The following is a 20,783-nucleotide window of genomic DNA, read 5'->3' as shown; positions in this document are numbered from 1 at the left end:
TCTCAATTCATCTTCTCATCTTTCTCATCTTCTTACTACCTTCTTCTATTGGTATCTTATGATTTATCACTTGTTTGTATCTTATGATTTATGATTGTACCCTATGATTTACGATCTATGACTTATCACTTTTTTGTTTTTAATGTACACCAAGAACTTATGTACCGGAGACAAATTCCTTGTGTGTCCAATCACACTTGGCCAAGAAGGAAGGAAGGAAGGAAAGGAGGGTGGGAGGGAGGGAAAAATGCCATATTGAGGAATCACTAACAGTTAATTTACAAAATATTTGGGGAGAAATAAACTTTTAAACTTGATGTTATTCAAGGATTTTAACAGAATGAAGAGAAAGGGAGTAGAGTTCAGGAGGAGGAAAACAATTCAAACCAGCTTGAATATGTATGTGTTTCTGATTCTTTGGGGACTATGCATAGACATTGAAAAACAGAAAATAGATCTCTCTCTCTCTCTCCCTCTCTCTCTCTTTCTTATACACACACACACACAAATATATCAAGATTGTTTCACTTATCAAGACTGTTTACATACACAGATTGAAATGTTGGATGATTCAAGCAATTTTTTTACTGCAGTGCGGTATGGGAGTAGCAGCAAACATTTTGAAGAACCAGTTGTTTTCTTCTGCTGTAACCATTGCACAAAATTATACTCAAGAATTGTATAAATCCAGCTAATAATTAAGCATCCATTATTTTCTTTCCTTCTTCTATCCCAGGTGTATTTTTTATGCTTTGGCATTTAACTTGATTTAAACATAGACAAAAGATTTTGTTTCTTTGTTTTTTAACATAGAGCTTGAAGTTTTTTGGAAACTTGAAAAAATTCAAAGTTGGAAAAGTTCAGATGGATTTATAAGAACTAAGTATAATTTGAAAAGAAAAAAATATTAAATTTATGCCATTTATGCCAGATGTATTGGTGTGCCACACAGCAACATTTTAAAGTCAAATGTAGTTAAAATCACATTTAATTCTCTATATAGTAATCTCACATTAAATTATTATTATTATTTTCAAAGTACCCCTCAATCTATTTGGTGTTGATGCAAATCTGTTTTAAATATATGCAAATCTAACACACACACACACACACACACACACACACACACACACAAATATATACATGTGTGTGTATAAAATCTCCCCATATATGTGATTGACAAAATTTACAAGGTTAAAAATAAAGTATCTTTTGGGTCAAATATGTTTCTTGATAATTTAATGTATAGGTGCAGTTTTCCTGGTACTACTATGAAAATATTTTTCCATTGTCACTGCCTCTTTTTTGCTGAATTCTCAGTCTAGCCTTGAGATCTCCAGTGTCTCTGCTTATCTTCTGAGCCCAGACAAGATAAACCAGGTGCTCCCACCTGCTGAGGCACTAACAATGTTATATAATCTCAATATTAATAAGCATGATAATAGGAATAGGAAAGGAAAAGAAGAAATAGGCCTGGGAAATTATAAACTGAAAAACTCCCTACCCCATTCGTATTACAAAAAAGAAAATTTGTGCAAAAAAGAAAAAATAAACCCCCAAAACTTAATTTTTGACAAATAAAATCATCTGGTATCATCAGTTGCTGTAAATAGAATATCAGTATCCCTTTTCAATATAGCCCTGTTAATATAGCCTTCTTTTAGTCAAACCGCACACTTGAAAAATCTACAGTTCTTGGTAGATTCTAATACTGGACTAGCCAAGAAGAAAACATATGCATTTAATAAATGTATATTTCATTCAGAATCATATTAACATGGACTGCTGGTTTCAGTCCGGAATGTGGCAGTTTGAACATATTAATGTTTTATCAACATGTCTGCATTTTTTAAAAAAATCTATGTTGAGGCAATACCTTCAGTCAGATTTAAAAGACCACAATAGCTTACAAATGGTTGAGTTTTAAAAGAGCTCTTAAAAAGAAAGCCCTTTTTCAAAATGTGTAGCATTTTTCTGGTATCATTTTTTTTTCTTTGCAAAAAAACCCCATCTTTTATTAATCTATAGAGAAAACATTATTGAACAGCAATGAGTAAAACAGAGTCATTTAATCAGGTTTGCTTACTTGAGAAAATAAAATAAAAAAATCAGCTAAATCTAAGCCTGATAATTTATTTTCAAGTTTCTTTGAAGCTGAATCAGTCATTGAATTGTGGAGCTCATGCAATTTTTTGTCAGCAGCATATATTACTTCTTCAGTTTATTGAGCAACATTACAAAAATAAAAGGCCAACAGTACACAGTATTTAAATTACAGCAGATTAGTTAGTAATCTAAATTTGAACAACTACCCTGGATGATACTTCTTACTGATGGTAATAAAATTTTGTGAACTTGTTCCACCAGTTAGTTTTTAATTATCTGGGCAAAAAGGATAGTATAAATTTGGAGACTGACAGGCATCAACAGGTAATGCCAGAAAGACTATTTTTTTTCCAGTCGCTAGCTTTCATATTTAGCTCATGCAAAACATTAAAATGCAGTCAGTGAATTAAAGATGACATTATTCTGATGTTGATTTGAAAGCACACATGCACTGCGGAGAAGTTGCAAAGTCAGAGAGGCATGCATTTATGGCAGAATAAGCTCTCAGAAGTCAGAATCATGGAAACTGCTGAGCAGGAGATTTGAATAAAAATAGATTGCCTAATTCCATTTACAACAACTAAAATTGTTCTCAAATGTTTAGACAAGCCTTTTGGCAGGTTCTGAGAAGGAAATACAGGGAGGGGCTTCAGAGTGGCATAAGTGCTCATTATCTATTGGAAACACGATGCACAATATTTCTAATATTTTTCAACTCTTTGAAGAAACCACTTTTTTCTAAAGTCACAGATAATCCTTGGAAGTTATTTCTTATGCAACACTAATAAAACAGTGTGTTGTCCATTCCAAAGGGGAAGGTCACAAATGCATATAATCAACATAAAAAAAACTAAACCTATATCCTGAGCAGGATATAGATTTAATTTTGTTCAATAACATAAGTGCCATTATTCAACTTGATCAGATTCTGGGACATGTGATCCTAGAACATCTGGAAGACACAGTGTAGGGAAGACTACTTTATACTATCTTCTGCAGTAGAAATAAGTCTAATAGAACATTATGTATTTCCTAGGTATGGGCTTTCTGAAGAGATGAATATTGCAAAACATTCACATGGAAAAGAGCAAAGAGATAATAAATGTGTTTGACTAAAGCGCCACAAAACTTTGAAGAAGACCCTGTTCAACTAAACCCATAGCTCATTTATGTGTTCATTTATGCAACATTCATTACAACAGACAAATAGAAGGGACTGGGCTCCAATGTTAGTTAGATATCAAAAAATAGGAAATAAAGTTAGCTTCTCCTAGATCCAGCAGCATAAATGTGACAATTACTGTGTTTCTCAATTAGTAAGAGGTTTGAGTCTTAGAGGTTAAGTATTAGAAAAAGCAAAGAAGTGTTGTTTATTTTTATCTCACAAATAATATTGTTTATTTGTGTCTCAGGTTATCTCCAAGAAAAATGGTAAGAATATGAATAGGATTCACAAAATGTTCACAAAACATTTGTATATCCAGTTAAGATTTTGAGAGCTAAGGTTTAATTGGGAAACTTAATAGTTACCCAAGAAATTATTTTTCTTATCTAATTACATTTTAAAAGGCAATTTTGTCATAAAGCCAAATACTTTTTGTTGTGCTGTGCTTTACTTCTATTAAAATAAAATTTCATGGAAGTATACTTTTGATTTTGTTATGGGTATAATTGATGTACATAAAAAAAAACCTGGGAATTTTTGCTGATGTATTAGAAAAGTAAATAAATGTCTTTTTACTCCCTTGGCAGTTATCCCGCAATCAGTTCAATAATACTGATGTTGAAAATTAAGGGATTACAACTTTGGGTGGTAGAAGAAACTGAAGTAACAGATGGTTGCTAAGAAACAAAAGGCCTCTATTAGCCAAATAGAAAAGAATAAGTTAAAGGCAAGAATGAGAAGAGTAGAATTATGCATTACTACAGTGATCTTTGTTAAATCACTGTACATGGTTATTTCATTTTATAACATAGAACCATCAAATAAGCAAGTGGTGCTGGAATGTAATAAAAAAAAGTATATCACCATTAATATCTATATCATTGTTGTTAATAGTATTACCTACATTATTTTTCTCTGTGATTGATTAAATAAAGATTGCATCCTGAGTTTTGTGAATATATTACAGTAAGTGTGCTGGTGTCAGAGATGTAAAACTATTTTCCTTTTTTGGAGACCTTACTGTTTTTTGGGCTTTTTCCAGAGATAATTTGGGAATGCAATTAAAATACTGTGTGCTCTGGCAAGGAGTTACCCATTTTACTGTTAAATTGGGGAATGAATGTGCATACTCTTTTAATATTAAGAAAAGTGAGAACCTTCCCTCCAAAAATGGTTTTATCAAAAACCTAGTTAATGAAATACTACCTTGGCTCCATTATATCTGTGGTATCTATATTTCTCCAGTGGTGGTAGGAGTGTGTCTATGGCCATCTCTTTATTACTCACCAAATTTCTGGGCCAACTGTTTTTTTTTTTAGTATCGTTAAAGATGTGCTTTTGATTTTAAAATTGGAAGATGCTGATACACTGCAGCTCTTAGCTTTTTTAAAAAAATACCATTTCCAAGAATGCCCTTGGTTCTTAATAACCTTCGTAAGTTTTATAAATAAAGAAATATGTACTGTTTTGTTAAAAGTTAGCCTGTTTATTAAGGACAAAACTAAAGGTCACAAGAAGTTTCTTGAGTGTCAGCGTTGGGCTGGGCTACAGTGCTAGACAGATAGCATTTTGAACAATTGCTTTAGTGTTGGTTATGTTCCTTGTAGCAGCCATTTTGTTAATTAAACACCCCCCAGCTCTTTTGCAAGAGGACCCACAAGACATTTCAATATTCTACCAGCTTTAAAAGTTGCTTTCTATGCTCCAATTCAAGGCCTTTGTATTACTACCATCAGGAAGGTAAACAGATCTACCAAATGTTTCTCATGCATTGCCTCCACAAAAAAGCTCTGTTCAGACACCCATTATCCAGAGTGCTCAGTAAGCAAGATCACTAGATAATCCTCTCACCTATGTCACGTTAATGAAGTCTGCTATTTCATGTGTTGGTTGTAAATACATTCAGTAGAATGGCTAACACATGTATGCTTCCTGTATAGGCCAGGATCCTGTGCTGCTGGAGTCTCAGATCACATAGAAAGTAACCTAGTCTTGGTACTATGGACATTGATTCCAAAGGCAGCTGCCAGAGCAGTGGTGGGTTTCAAAATTTTTACTACTTGTTCTGTGGGTGTGGCTTGCTTGGTGGGCATGGCTTGGTGGTCATGTGACAGTGGGCATGGCCAACTACCGTCACTCACGGCCACTCAGTCACATGACCACCCCACCTAGCCACGCCCACAGAATTTTCTTTGAATTTCTACCTATCCACTTATTTTCTGCCAAGGCCTGGCCTAATCTATCAAAGGCCTCCTCCTCCATGTCGCCCCGCCCTCCGCCAGTTGCACACGTCGCCCCATTTCCCCACCTTCAGCAGCCCCGGCCCTAGCCCCACTTCCTCCCCCCCACCGCCTCTTTCTTCCGGGTGCTTACCTTCCTCCCACGGCGGTTGGTCCGGAGTCCGGAAGGCAAGCTGACCACCGGTAGTTTTCGGCGGCTTCCAGCCAGCTGCTGCAGCCGCAAAGCGACTCTCAAAGTGACGGCAGGCTGCAGGCTGTCAAAAACTACCGGACGTCGCTGGAAAAGCTGCTGCTATCGCATCCCATTGCCTCCTGTGTCGCGCTCAGACTGACACATCCCATTGACTGCTGCGTCAGTCTGAGCGTGACGCAGCAAGCAGTGGGATGCGCATGCACGGCCAGCACAAAGAACAGGGCAGTGACGACAGTGGCTTTTTCAGCAATCTCCGGTAGTTTTCAGCGGCGTGAGCCAGCCACCACCTCTTTGAGAGCCACTTTTCTGGGAAGCGGCTCTCAAGGAGACGGCGGCTAGGAGGCTTTTTCTTTTTTGATGCGACTGCAAGAAGCCTCCTAGCTGCTGCCTCTTTGCCAGCCGCTTCCTGGCAGTCGTGTGGGTGGGCAGGGCAAGTGAGCGGTGACCGGGCTACCGATTCGGGGGCACGGTCAACGAGCAGTCGCTACCGGTTTGGCGACCCAGGCCAAATTACCGCTACTGGTTTGCCTGAACCGGTGCAAACTGGTAGAAACCCACCACTGTTCCAGAGCCATCGGAGTAATATTGGAGTGGAAGGAGACATTATTGAGAATGTTTATGTGTTGAGTGCTCTGACTACTGAACACCTGGACAGATGTTCTGCTAAATAAAGGCGTGACTTTGGAGCTATAGATGGGGACAGGGAGTGGCTTTGAGGGACAGGAAGAAGAGCTACTACCAAGAGAATGGTTAGGTAAAAGGGGACTGAGTATGGGGCAAGAATGTAAGATGAGTAAACATCTCAGACAAAACCTTTTCTAATTCATTCCACTTCTAGAAGAGGGGAATGCATTCAAACTTGCAAAATTCTGTTAATATAGCTCTTCAAAATACTAGAGGCAATCCTTGACCTACAACAGCTTATTTAGTGGCTGTTCAAAGTTACAACGGCACTGAAAAAAGTAAGTTATGACTATTTTTCACATTTATTACTGTTGCAGCATCCCCATGGTCACATGATCAAAATTCAGTTGCTTGGAAGGCTCTCTGCCTTCCTTGACCCAGAAGAAACCAGCACATAACCAAATTTGTGAGGGCATGCCCATTGCCTTGACCCTTTAGGAGAGGCTGATGAGGGTAATTGAGGCTGAAGTCTTAACATTCATTTTCTGGAAATAAGGTGTACTGATCTCGGTGGCACTTCCAAATTGATTTTAATAAAATTGCTCTTTTTATCACTTAAACTGTTGCTTAGATTACGGTAAATGTTTTGCTTTTGTGCAACTCTACATGAGTTACCCATATTAAAACAAAAACAAAGAAAAATCCTTACAGAAGCATTATTTCTATTACATTTCTCACCCAGAAAAGTGCTGTTTCTTCATCCCACTTGCTGTTGCTTACAAATGACTTAAAGATTTAAATAATAGACTGTGGGACAAATTGGTATCTTCTGTTATTACTACATACTGCTTTGTCATGTGTTACCGCATATTATGAAGAATAATTTATTTGGCTTAAAAGGGAGAATTCTATTAAGGACATTATATTAAATGGGGTATTTTTTTCAGGTAATTTCAGGGAACATTAAGGTGTAGAATAATTTTTGGTTTTTTACAAGCTGGTTTTTCATTATATATATATATATATATATATATATATATATATATATATATATATATATATATATATATATATATATATATATATATATATATAAAATATAAAAGAACACAAACTAGTAAAGAAAAAATCTGAAATCATTCCAGTGTGGATTAGGAAAATACAGGATTGTCACCAAGCAAAGATTCATTCATTCATTCATTCATTCATTCATTCATTCATTCATTCATTAATAAGGATTTCTTTTATGTATTATGTATTGAATACCTCAAAGGACATATATAAGAACATATAAAGGTGCCTCTAGATGTTTTATTGTTTTTTTAGGAACAGTTCCCTTTTTAAACTTAGAGAAAAAGATTTTTTTAAAAAATAGCATTAATATTTTTTAAATTGATTGGTAATGCCACCATTTGCTGATTGGGGATCATGGTTGCATTACTCCTGTGGAGACCAATAATGTGTGTGTGGTGGGGGGGGGTTGGCACAGTTGTTGATTTAATTTATTAAGTGGAGCAAGACAAGATAAATGGTTTGCTCCTCGCCTTTTGTCACTGGCCTAGCCAATAGGAATAAGGATGCTAATTCACAAGGTGTTTTGTTGAATGCCCTGGCTGTCAGATATCTTACATGGTATTAGTTTGGGTGAAAGTATACTGAGATGTAAACTACTTCCCTTTATATTTTTATGACTGCCTCTCATATTTTGAAAATTCATTTCTTTTAAACTTTTCAGTCTTCTATCTTCCTTTAAAAGATTAATTTTTCCTCTCTTGCTCTATTTAAATGCATACATAACAGTAATACTTGAAGTCCTTCCCTGCTTACTATTTTGGCTTTTAGTAGACATTAAATAGTGGTGCCATCAGGTATTTCCTGAAAATAATGTATACAGATAGATAATGGCTGTGAATAACCAGCCATTCAGCCTGACAGCATTCCAGATTCCAGCATATCCACCTGGTTGTCTCTGACTAATAGATGCTTTTCTTGCAACATCTTCAGACAAATGATACTTTTCTGGCATTATTAATCTACAGATAAAAAATAACTTCCCTTTTTCTTTTCCAGGGAACCGTGATAATATTCCTCTTCCCAGTTTGTTTAATGTGAATGCAAAACATAATTTTGATGGTGTCACTTGCCTTAAAAAAGAAGAATGGCTGATTGTTACTGAAATGTGTGAATAATGTGCTCTTATTGATATAAATATAAGCAAGAGGAGCCATGTTAGGGAAAGTCATGGAACCGAAAATTTACTTGGCACTGAATGTGGAGCAAATACATTGTACTCCATAAATTCTGTGACTTCATTCTTGGGATGGATTCCATTGATTCAGAATCCAGACCAGATCTGTAAGCTCCAGGTATAGGAATAACATAGGTTTTGAAGATGTGTAGGTCTAGGAGCACCACAAAATGGTAACAGAGAGATGCAGAAAAAAAATCTTTGCTATCCCTGAGTGATCACTGATAGGCAAGTATCAAGTTCTTTAAACACCGCAGTCAGTATTTTTAAATACACAAACTAAAGGTTGGTATAAGAGGGAGAGCGCTCAACCCTCACCATTAACATATTTTGGCAAAAGCCAGGTTTTGTTTGTTAGTAGTCTGGAACAAGAGGTAAGGAATCAACTTTCAATCCTTTTCTCCCAGTGTCAAGTCAGGGGAGTCCAGTAAAGAGTGTCATCTTGTCACCTGGCCTGGAGAATACGTTCTAACTCATGATTTTAGCTGGTGGGCATAAGGATGCTGGTGTCAACTTAAGTGTCATCTGAAATTATCCTGATGCTGCCCCTATCCAGATGAAGAGCATGCTGCATAATGTAATCCAGTGCAATTGATGCCAACAGTCTGCACCTCGCATGTTCGATTTTGTATTTTAGGCCCACTCCTATACCATAAACCCAAAGTTGGGATTTGCCTACCTGATTTGCGGTTTGTGGCCATCATGAGGTGAAATGAATTTAAATGTTGGGATTTGTTGCAGGGAAACCTGCATTGATGATTCAAGAAAGTTATCTTTTGCCTACTAAAGATGTTGCAGTGCTGTCATGCAACGCATATGATACATTTTGATGTCCAATTGATTTCCTGCTCCATGTATAATTAGATTATAATCTTCCATCTGCTTTCTTTCATACTTGGATACTTTTTTAAGTAAAATTAACATTGAAGTGTTATTCTCATGTCAAGTGTTTATAAAACAAAAATGGCCTATTAAAATCTAAATTCTTATTCAGTGTTTTTTTTTAAAGAAAGGAAAGTGGCTGATATTCCAGCCTCAACTATAACATTTATAATCTTAATTGTCCAATTTGTTAAAACAGTGGCCCCCAACCTTTTAGGCATCAGGGACCAATTCCTGGGAGATAGATTTTTCCGCAGATCGGAGAGAGCATGCTTTCTCATGCTGCATGCATCCCGCTTTGCTTGCTTGCACAAACCAGTTGCTGGCATGCTGCGGACCAGTGCTGGTCCATGGACCGGAGGTTGGGGACCCCTGTGTTAAAGAAAGAAACAAGCAAATAATTAATATCCAATTTCCATTATTCTTTGGAAATAATAAAATCCAGCAATTAAACTTTCTATTCACTGAGATATAGAGGTTATAGTTAGTGTGGTGCATTGAGGCCTTTTATTAGGAATGGTGTGGGGATACGGGTGCCTCCATAGGAGTTCATTGACTGACTTTGGGTCAGGCACTATCTTTCAGCCTAAGTTCTCTGTGGCAGGATGCTTGATTATTCAAGGCCTATGTTATGAGAAGGGAAGAAGCTTGTTTTTCTTTTTCTACAATCCAGATCAACACCCTTAATTATGCATTTCAGAGGTTGACATAATAGAACAATTTAAATACATGTAGTTTATCATTACATGCTGTCTTGCTTTATTTTCTTCTATTGGAAGAAGTAATATTAATGCTTGTAAGAGCAATAAAAGAGGAAATAATTTACATGGAAAGTTTTGTATCATAGTCACCTCTTCTAACAAAGTAGTTAATACCTGATCAGTCATTACCTTCCCACTTGCTGAAAGCCTTCTACAATAAGAAATGTTTTAATTTACTTTGAATCTAAGAGGAAGTGTGGGTGTGTGCTTTCATGTGAAAAGCCGATAAAACCACCCCATGTTCACAGTGTCTGCAATGCCCTAATGTTATTTCCACAGTATGGCAAAAAGAAAAAAAATAGAAAGGTAATACATCAGTAGTGTGAATACATTGTATGACGTTTAATCAGAATCTCAGTTTCCTACCAAATATTTATATTTCTCTGAAGTGATTGTAAATCACACACAACTCCCATACAAGAGGGAGTGTGGGAATGATTGGAAGCTCATTCCAATAGTTCATGCTTGCTTGCTTATTATCAAACTCAGCTGGAAACATATTTTGTATTCTTTGCCGATCTGCTTAATAAACGTTATTCCCACAAATCTGCAAATTCGAGTTCATCCTTGAAGGTAACAATGGAAAGGAATTAAAGCTTTTTTAAAAAAAGTTTCATTAATGCTAAAAATGGCAATCTTTTGTTCTTCAGTACCCAGCAGTCCAGCTCCATTGTTAAAATCCCTTCGCCTAATATTATTTTTATTCTTTTTAGCTTTGTTTCTTATAATTTTTTAATAATAATGATAACAGTGGTTGAGTTTTGATTAGTTATTTGTTAGCTTTGTGATATGCTGCCCAGAGTCACTTGCTTCGTGAAGCGGGCAGCTATATAATCTTTTTGAGAACATGGGTACTCTGATAAAACAGCTGTTATGTAGAGCATGACAATTTACGAATGGATGCTATGGCTCTCATCACCTAGTCAAAAAAACCCATTTTGTAGGGTGAATACAACTAGTTATCCAATCATGCATACACACACCCCCAGTATGATCTTCTGTTCTGCCTTTGCCCATGTGCCGGCAGAATTGGCATTTTGTGTGTCCCTTCAATTAAAGTTGTTGCTCAGAATGCAGGAAACATGCCTTATCTATTGCATCGCTTGCCTTCTGGAAAGACATTGCCTCTGAGATTTATGTGGCTTCCACAACGTTGAAAAAAAGCCTTTAATACCTAGTTCTTCTCCGTGCCTTGGATGAGATAAATGGAGCCGTGTGTGTATTGTTGTTGCTGTTGTTATTATTATTGTCTATAAATTATGCCCAGAGTCCATCTTGATTTTAGTTTGTGTTAGGTTTTATGCTATTTTTTTGTGAGCAGTCCACAGTTAGTTGGATTTGGGCTGTGTCTACATTGAATTAAATAAACAGCTAAAATAAAATGAGAAGCTCTTTGCTGCCACCCACTTGCTTTTGATGAAGGTGACTCTAAAAGCAGTTTCAGCAGAAGCTTGATAAAGAAGGTTCCAAGCCAGGAAAAAGTTTTAAGGTGAATGTTAGAATCCCTAACATTCCCCTAAAGCAAATGGTTAACCTTTGGGAGGCTCACGGCGAAACCATCATGGATTCAAACAGCTTCTTGCAGCTGCTTTCAACAAATAGAAAATAGATCCCAAGGAAACAGCAGACTTGTCGGGTTGACATCTAGACTGGACATGGTTTTCAAACAGATTATTCTCTGGCATATTCATGAGCACTTAGATAGGCCTGCTACAATTAACAGGACCCAGCTGTGTTATTTGCAAAGAAATCACGGTAGACTAATCATATCTCTTTTGCTAGAGTTACAGATAGCTCTGAATGAGGTAGTTCTGTATGAGATAGATTTCTGCTTTGTTCGGCAACTGTTCGCAGTTATGATGGTGCTGAAAAAAAAAATAACTTTACGACCAAATAACACATTTATGATCTTTGCAGAGTCCCTTAGTCTAGTGATTGCCATTATAATCAGTATGCATTGCCCTGTGCCTGACCTGTTATTTTTCCTTTTTTCTCCCCTTGTGTAATGGGGGGGGGGGGTTGGAGAGGAAGGGTTTATAAGAAAGTAAGCAAACAATGGGAGATGCATATTGAAAGCAATGTGATGGTGTTGGCAGCCCCAAGTGCATTATGCAAACAGTTTGATGTATTCCCCATTGTGTGCCTGCTTACTCTCTTGTGGTCTTTCCTCTCCAACCTCGCTGCTCCACAAGAGGGGGAAGAAAGAAAATAATGTGAGTCAGACACAGAATAAAGATTTGTTTTACTTTGTCCTGAAGATAACTTTAAGTTTAGCATTTTAGGTTCATGAATGTTGAGAAGTAGGAGAAGGAAAATATAAAAAGTCCTCAGCATCATAAAGTCAAACATATGTATGTACTTTTGAAAATGGTTTTACTTCCCTTAAAGCTAATTGAGATTGGAGAAATATTAAAAGTTATTTCTAATTACCATTGATGTAAAGATTCATATATTTTTTCATTTAGAGAATTTCAGAATGTATTTTGGATTATAAATTGTGAATAGATGCCATCTTGTGGTTTCTTAAAGAAAATGCAATTCCAACTGAGTAAAGCTTTAGGCAGCTGCTGTCTGAATGAATACCACTATCTTAATGTATTATAGTCTTATCAAAGATTACTTATCTTCTGAATGTTTACCCCTTTTGTACAGTGGCTTGTACTGAGGCAGCTCAGCTGTAATTATAAAAAAGACATTTGAACTCTTACTATATTTTCTGAAGATTTTAACAGAAATAAACTTTGTGTACATATGTAAAGCTATTATTTTTTAAAACAAATTTAAAATTTCTTTTTAAGACAATCATTTTTATAATGCAGATAAAAGTATTCTTTGTAAATACTATAAAGAACTTTCTCTGCACAGAAAGCCTATATTTCTAAATTATTACAGTCTACTAATCCAGCACAGGAATCTGGACTCTCTACCATGAGGTACTTGATTAGTTATTTGCACCTGCATGTAACCCATAGCCACAACTGTCACACTCCAAAAATCCCTTTCCGGTAGTAAGAGTAGTAAGATGATTGGTAGATTTTATGAACCTTCATACAATTTTATTGACAGAAGAGCAATTATTAGAAGAGTTGTTATATGGTAATGTTTGTAAGTGGGGTAAAACTTTTTGATGTAATTTAAAAGGAGCCTTTTTGTTATTTACCTGATTAACAGTAATCTGATCAGAATATGTCATCTTCTGTGGGTATCCATTAGTGCTTTAAGGAATATTAGCAGAAAATCAGAACATAGCCAAATTGTCACCAACATTTAGGTACAACAGTTGGCAAATAACTTCTAAATAGATGGGTTCAGAGCAGGGTGGATAAAATTGGATGGTTTTTTAAAAAAAAAATTAAAAAATCAGATTTTTAAAAATTTAAATCGGATTTTTTTAATTTTTATCAAATTTATTTTAATAAAATGCTTTTGGAGTAAAAAATCTATCTAAAGATAGTTTTCTACTCAAGATACATTAATAATTTAGTTAATTCATCATGAAATGGAGCTTAGTTATGTAGCATGAGGCTATATATTCTGCAATATTGGGACTGTCAGTGAGTCAACAGTGGGTCAGAGGAGGAGCCGCTGCGGGACAGAGATGACAGTTGCTCTTTAAAAATTATGATTTAAATCGAGTTGATCTAAATCAAGCCATTTTACTAGTTATTTAGATCATGGTTTAGAGGAACTCCACTTATTGAGAGGGAAACAGGTCACACTTGCTGTTCATCTCCATGTTGTGCATACTAACAGTGATGTGCCCACATTAGCCATATGACAGTGGGGGAAACTGAACATATCTTTTGGTGACTGGAGGTAGAGCAATCCTGTGTGTTTTTTTCTCAGATGTTTGAATGCATGGAATGCATTTGAATCAGGGGTGGGTTCTAAAATTTTTTACTACCGGATCTGTGGGCGTGGCTTATTTTGTGGACTTGGTGGGGGGTAATGTGACTGGGTGGGCGTGGCCAACTTTTTTTTTTTTTTTTTTTACTTTTAAAGGCATTTTTTCTACAACCTTAAGAGGTTGCAGAAAAAAATGCTTTTAGAAGCCTCTGACGATCAGGCAACTCAGCTGGGATCGCCAGAGGCTTTTAAAAGCATTTTTTCCCCTACAGCCTTTTCGGCCGAAGAGGTTGCAGAAAAAATGCTTTTAAAAGTAAAAAAAAAAAAAAAAAAAAGCCTCTGATGAGGTGGGCAGGGTAAGCGAGCGGCGACCGGGCTGGGGACCGGTTTGGGGGCGTGACCAGCCAATGTTATTACCAGTTCTCTGAACTACTAGAAATTTTTACTACCGGTTTTTGCCAACCGGGAGCAACCCACCACTGATTTGAATGCATGTTTGAATACATGCTTTGATACTTGAATGCAATTGAAATTCTGGAAGGGATAAAACCTTTTGATTATTTAGAGAGGGGAAATAGGAATGTGTTAATTTTAGTTATAGTCCTATAATAGGTATTTATTATATATCATTAGGAGCCGCAGTGATTAGAATGCAGTATTGCAGGCTAATTCTGCTGACTGCCAGGAGTTCGATTCACTGGCTCGAGGTTAATTCAGCCTTCCATCCTTCTGAGGTGGGTAAAATGAGGACCCAGATCGTTGAGGGGCAGTATGCTGACTCTGTAAAACCACTTAGAGACTGCTGTAAAGCACCATGAAGCAGTATATAAGTTTAAGTGCTATGCACTATTAGCTTTATTTTTGAATAACTGCAGAGATTCTGAATTTATTTATTTACTTAATTATTTGTTTGATTTATAAATCCGCCCATCTTATTTATATAGTTCTGGGAAGCTTACTGTTTTGCTAACTAAAACAGACTGAGTGATTTATGGTCCACTCTATCATTCCTTGGAAATTATGTGAGGCCATGCTTTTATGTTTCTTTAATTGCACAATATGTCTAATAACTTTTTTTTAGTTTGCGCTTATTCAGTTAAAAAGCACTAGTGGTTGCAAATCCCTACTGTTTGGGCCCATTTTATTATTGTTCCTATTCCTATTTATGTTTTAAATAGGAATGATACCCCTCTAAACATACACAGGTTCCTAATTTTTTTTAAAAAAAGAGAATACAATTGAAACATGAACAAATAGAAACAGTATTTGTCTAATATGGCTATAATAGGCTTGGATTCAAAGGGTGAAAAACATGATTCAGAGCATACTTAGGCATTATATCAAAAGTATCTCTCTTCCCAAAATCTCATGCCAGTTGTTTTAAGGAATTTTTGGCAGGTGCTGTGTGGGGGCCCAACGATCTCCTGAATCTCAATTTTGCCCATCAGATCTGCATCTCTGTACAGCCATGCTGTGTAAAGCAATAGTTACAAAAAGTAATTTGACTGTACAGGTTTAGACAACTGGCTGTCTTCAGACTTTCTCCCATTTAAAAAAAGAAGCAGCTTTGGGCATAAAGCCTGCTAGTTTGGTCTGAAGTTCAAGGCAGTCAGATAACTGCTACGTACAGAGCTTGAAATGGCATGATGTGCTGTCTCCATTTATTTCAGGTAATCTAAAAACCACATCACTGATGATGATGATGATGATGATGATTATTATTATTATTATTATTATTATTATTATTATTATTATTATTATTATTATTTATAAAATTTGTATGCCACCCTATCTCCAAGGGCTCAGGGCGGCTCACACAACAATCAACCAACAACTATTAAAATCAACAAATATACACAAAAAATATAAAAAGTTTTTAAATTTTTTAAAAAATTTAAAATATACTACCCCATCAGTCCAGGCTGGGGGACATAAATAGCCAGGTTTTCAATTCACGGCAGAAGGTGCGAAGGTCAGGGGCCAACCGGAGCCCCAAAGAAAGTTGATTCCAAAGGGTGGGGGCGCTCACAGAGAAAGCTGTACTCCTGGGGGTCGCCAGCCGACATTGTCTAGCCGACGGCACCCTGAGTAGGCCCTCTCTGTGAGAGCGCACCGGGCGATGGGAAGTTGACGCTGGTTGCAGGTGATAGAATAAGTAGAATTTGTTCTTTGGTAGCGCGAGTGGTTGGATTTAATTTTAGTAATTTAGAAGCGCTTATAGACCTAGGATTGTGTAGCACAGTTTATGAGATATGACATAAATTAATTTTCCACATGGATTAGGATTGTACAGTATGTTCTCCAAATACTGTATATTGGATTGTAGGCTTCCTACGAAAAACAGGGCTGATTTCCCAGTGGGGCAATATTTGAATTACTACTTCAGTCTCAAATGTAATCTGGCAAGTAGATGATGAAGTGAAACAGATGAATAAAGTTTGACCAATCTTGTGTCACAATTAGTTTCGTTTTGTATTATTTATATTCATTTATTTAGGTGGCTGCTGTCTTGTTAATTTATTTAAAATAACTTTATTAGTCGTAGCTCATTTTATTTTGCATAAAAATAATGTGGCAGATTAAATAGTAATACCAAGTATGTAACAGCATCATACTTTGATTCTGGTCATTTTGATTGTGGCTGATCTGTCCCCGTCCCCACACACACACACACAGCCACAACAGTGGCATCAAACCTAGTCCATTCAGTGGAATTTAATGCAGTATATAAGACCACAGATGAAAGGGTTCTTCTCTGTGAAACGTGTTGTTTTGTCACCAGGGTCCCTCCCAGTTCTACCTTCTTTGCTGAGGAGAGCTATCATCCAGAATAATCCAGATCCTGTTAATAGTGTGCATGAAATGGGCATGTATTGAGTTAAGGTAGAAAATTATCTTTTCTTACTGGCTATTGTGAGGTAATGTATTCAGAATAACTCACTCCTTTCTAGGTAACTATTACATGTATCCATTTAAGGAATACAACAGAATCTAATGTTTGTTCCAGCTTTTAGCCAAAACAAAACCCACAAGGTCATTTTATAGTTTTGCACATTAATTCTCCTACCCCATATCGGTTGCTGTATCACAGTGGTGGCTAATCTTTTTGCCATCACATGCCACAAGTGGGGTGAGCAAAGGGGGGTCACGCGCGCACATGCCCACACCCATAATTCAATGCGCCCCACCCATCTGCGCATGTGTGTGCGACCCCCCGCTCCCCCTGCTTTTGGCATGTGATGGCATGGTGGGCCTGGTAGGCCCTTTTTTTTTGCCCTCCCCAGGCTCCAGAGACTTTCTAGGAGCCTGGGGAGGGTGAAAATGGCCTTCCCCATCTCTCGGAGGCCCTCTGGAGGCCAGAAACTGCCCGTTTCCTGACTTCCGGTGGGCCCAGAAGGCCCGAAAATCAGGTGGCTGGCACGCGCATGCGTGCTGGAGCTGAGCTAGGGCAACACTCATGTGCCCACAGATATGGCTCTGCGGGCCACATGTGGCACACGTGCCATAGGTTCACCATCACGGCTATATCATATTTGAAGCAAACACCCTATTTCATTCTGTATCTAGATCGTAGATACATGTTTCAGTTTAGATGCCAACCATCCCAAACCAGCTGTTTCATGCATGGAATAATTTGTGCATAAACCATGTTACCCCTTTAATTAACACTATGACCCTTGTCACTGTGTTTCTTCGGATTAGTGTATAGTGTATAGTTGCATGGAATATGTGGTTAATTCAAATGGAATCAATCCATGGAATTCTCTCCTTGGCATCCAAGAAAGCATAGAGAGATCTTCCTGCTGTCCAGAATCTCCTTACTCACTCAACAGTACAATTTTAAAATGACTGCCAAAGCACATGACAAGATGACGATAAACTTTCTCCAAATGGCATGGCAGTAGGCAAGGTCTGTATGTGTATGGGACAGTCACCGCAAGCTCTCCACAAAAAGAAAAATTGCTCCCAGTTTCCTTTTGTCTCCCTCACTCATTTCCCCCATCTTCCAGCTGTTTGTCTGCTAATAAATACAGGCCAAAACTCTATGAAAGCTAATGGTGGGATTAATGAGGATGGGGGTGGTGGTGGAAGCAATTAAATATATTTATTTTTTCACTCATTCATTTGGTTCATTTCTACACCGTCCGTCTCAATAAAAATTGAGTGAGGCAAGATGTTCAACTGAAAATTTAACAGGTGGGGGGATATGATTGCTGGCTGATTGGTGAAAGAGAGAAAAGATAGATTGGGAATTTACGTGAATAACTGTCTAGAGTAGTGGTCCCCAAACTTTCTGGCTCTACGGACCAGTGGTGGTGGTGGGGGTAGGGAGCAAAAGGGGATGATTTCATGCACATGCCTGTTGGTTGCACAAATGGAGCTTCACTCGCTCGCCCAACACTTGTGTGGCCCGGTTCACAATGGACCACAGCCCAGTAGTGGGCTGTGGACCGGGGGTTGGGGACCTCTGGCCTAGAGGAGAAAAATATAAAGGTGAGGGTTTGTAGGTCTTTGGAGACATATCGAAAGGTAATAAAAACATTCTCCTTCCTTCAGAATCCATGGGAATGGGTTCCTTGAACTGATGTTGCAAAAATAGGGTATTTCAGGACGGGAGGACCATTCTGAATGATTGCGCAAAAGGGGCAGTTTTCTAGGAAAATTTAGAATTTTCACCCCATGGGAAGAAGCAGGAAAAATAACCCCGAATAATCTTGGAATTGATTTGATGACTAGTAAATGCTGTTTTTATAAGGCACTTTGGAGCATGGTAATTGGCTCAAGTGAAAAGGCTGATAAAATATGAGCAATAAGCTTCCCAATGCTTAGTTACTATGCAGAGCATTGTTAAAATGAGTCCACATAACTTCTGCAGATTTCTCTTTATTTAGTTTGTTTAAATTAGTTAATCATTTTTATGGTTCACTGACACTTTATTTAAGGGAAAACCACATGGATGTGTATTGCTGCAGTGCAAATTATGTATTATAGTATGCTATGCACCCATATTCCTCTAAGTAAATAAGCCCTGTACATACTGTTGTTTGAATGACAACACAGTCCCATGATTAATACACAAAGATAATAATTTTGTGTTAGGAATAGGCATGGGATTGGTATTAAAGACACATGCTTTGTTCTGTAATATAACCAGGTGTTTTTCTTTTGTTTTCTCTTCTGCTCAATTTATCAGGACAACAACTATGCCTCTGCAATAGATTTTGCTTGCTTGCTTGCTGAATGATTGATTGATGGAGGATTGATTTAAGGAGAGTTTTCAGTAGCTGGTTCTGGCCATCTAGAATTTGGAAATAATTCTCTGGCGAGCTCTCGTTTATTGGAATAGAGTACAAAGTTCTGTATGTAAATGGCTAGGCTGCGTAACAGTGTGTTCTGTCAAATAGAATTTAAGGCCTTTTATTATTTGTCGTGTGAAATGAAAAACATAAATTGGTTGCCATGATTTTCGTCCCCATATATTAGCAAATGAGTTAGATACAGATGCCCCCCCCCTCGATAAAACAAGAAAAATAACTTCCATACTGAGCCAGGCTGTGGCAGTATCTTTCAGCATTTTCTTTGTGTGTAAAAAGTTTCCCACACTGTTTCTACATAGAATCCTTAGGAAAAGAATGTTGTAAGTAATTAAATATTATAATGTCTATGCAATGTTAACAATGCTCTTGGCCTTGTGTGTTATTAAAAGAAATGTGCTTCATATAAATAAATGCTATGTGTAGATAGCTTAACATTAAACATTTCAACAGGGATATGGAGTTCTTTGGAAACAACTTGGGAGAGATTTAGATTTCTCTTTTCTGGTCTATTAGCCACACACACACACACACACACACACACACACACACACACACACCACATATGAATTTGATAAAATTTGTTCCCAATCATGCATGGCACTAAAATATAAAATATTATTGTCGTTGTGAGTAAGAATTTTGGTTGTTTCGTGAAATAACATTCTCTCATTTCCCTTGCTGTCATATCAGAGTTCGCTCTGTTTTTAAAATAAATCTGCCATCATATTTTCAAATTGTTTGTTAGGTCACTCTGCTCCTTCCAATAGATTTATTTATTCTTCCAATGATCTACATTCTTTGACTGCTTTGTTTTGTTTTTAAAGAAATCCAATGCCTGGCTGCCAAAGCTATTTTCTTTTTCTTAGAAAAAGTTGTTTTGTTCACATCTGTAAGATGGTCTCTGTAATTTTCCAGGAATTGAGCAATAAATAAATATTTCCTCTTGTAAGTTTAAAAATGTAGATCCAATTTAATAATATAATAATGAGTCTGAAATGTTTGGAAGCCACTGCATCTAGTGGTGGATTCCTTTATTACTCTTTTGTTGCTGAAGGAGACTTAACTTGTTGACTCTTCTAGGAGTTCATTGAAGTTGCTAGTAAATGGCTGATGTTTTTGGTGATTTAAGAAAGATTGTCACTGAACTATGAAGTACATTTTCAAAGTGATCGCCCCTCCCTTTTTAAAAATATTATATTATATTTATCATAATTATTTTTGTTTTCCTCCATCTTGAATAAAAGAGAAATTTAGGATTCTGGAAAGAAAAACGGGGACAATTTACATAATGTTTATTAAACTTCTGCGAATAACTCTATAACAGGTTAAATAGACAAATCACTTGGCCAGTTTTAAATACCTAGGTTTGGTGCAGGAAAAACAGAAGGTTTGTGAGATTT

General features: G+C 37.0%; 1 protein-coding gene across 1 annotated transcript in view; it reads left to right on the top strand.

The window, feature by feature from the left end:
* Positions 1 to 20,783, top strand: part of ZNF516 (zinc finger protein 516) — a 58,863-nt gene that overhangs the window by 11,060 nt on the left and 27,020 nt on the right. The window lies entirely within an intron of this gene.

The sequence above is a fragment of the Pituophis catenifer genome, unplaced genomic scaffold, assembly GCF_029215685.1.
Source record: "Pituophis catenifer annectens isolate HBS135680 unplaced genomic scaffold, rPitCat1.0.hap2 SCAF_3, whole genome shotgun sequence".
NCBI lineage: Eukaryota > Metazoa > Chordata > Lepidosauria > Squamata > Colubridae > Pituophis > Pituophis catenifer.
This window is presented reverse-complemented; position numbering and strand designations above follow the sequence as displayed.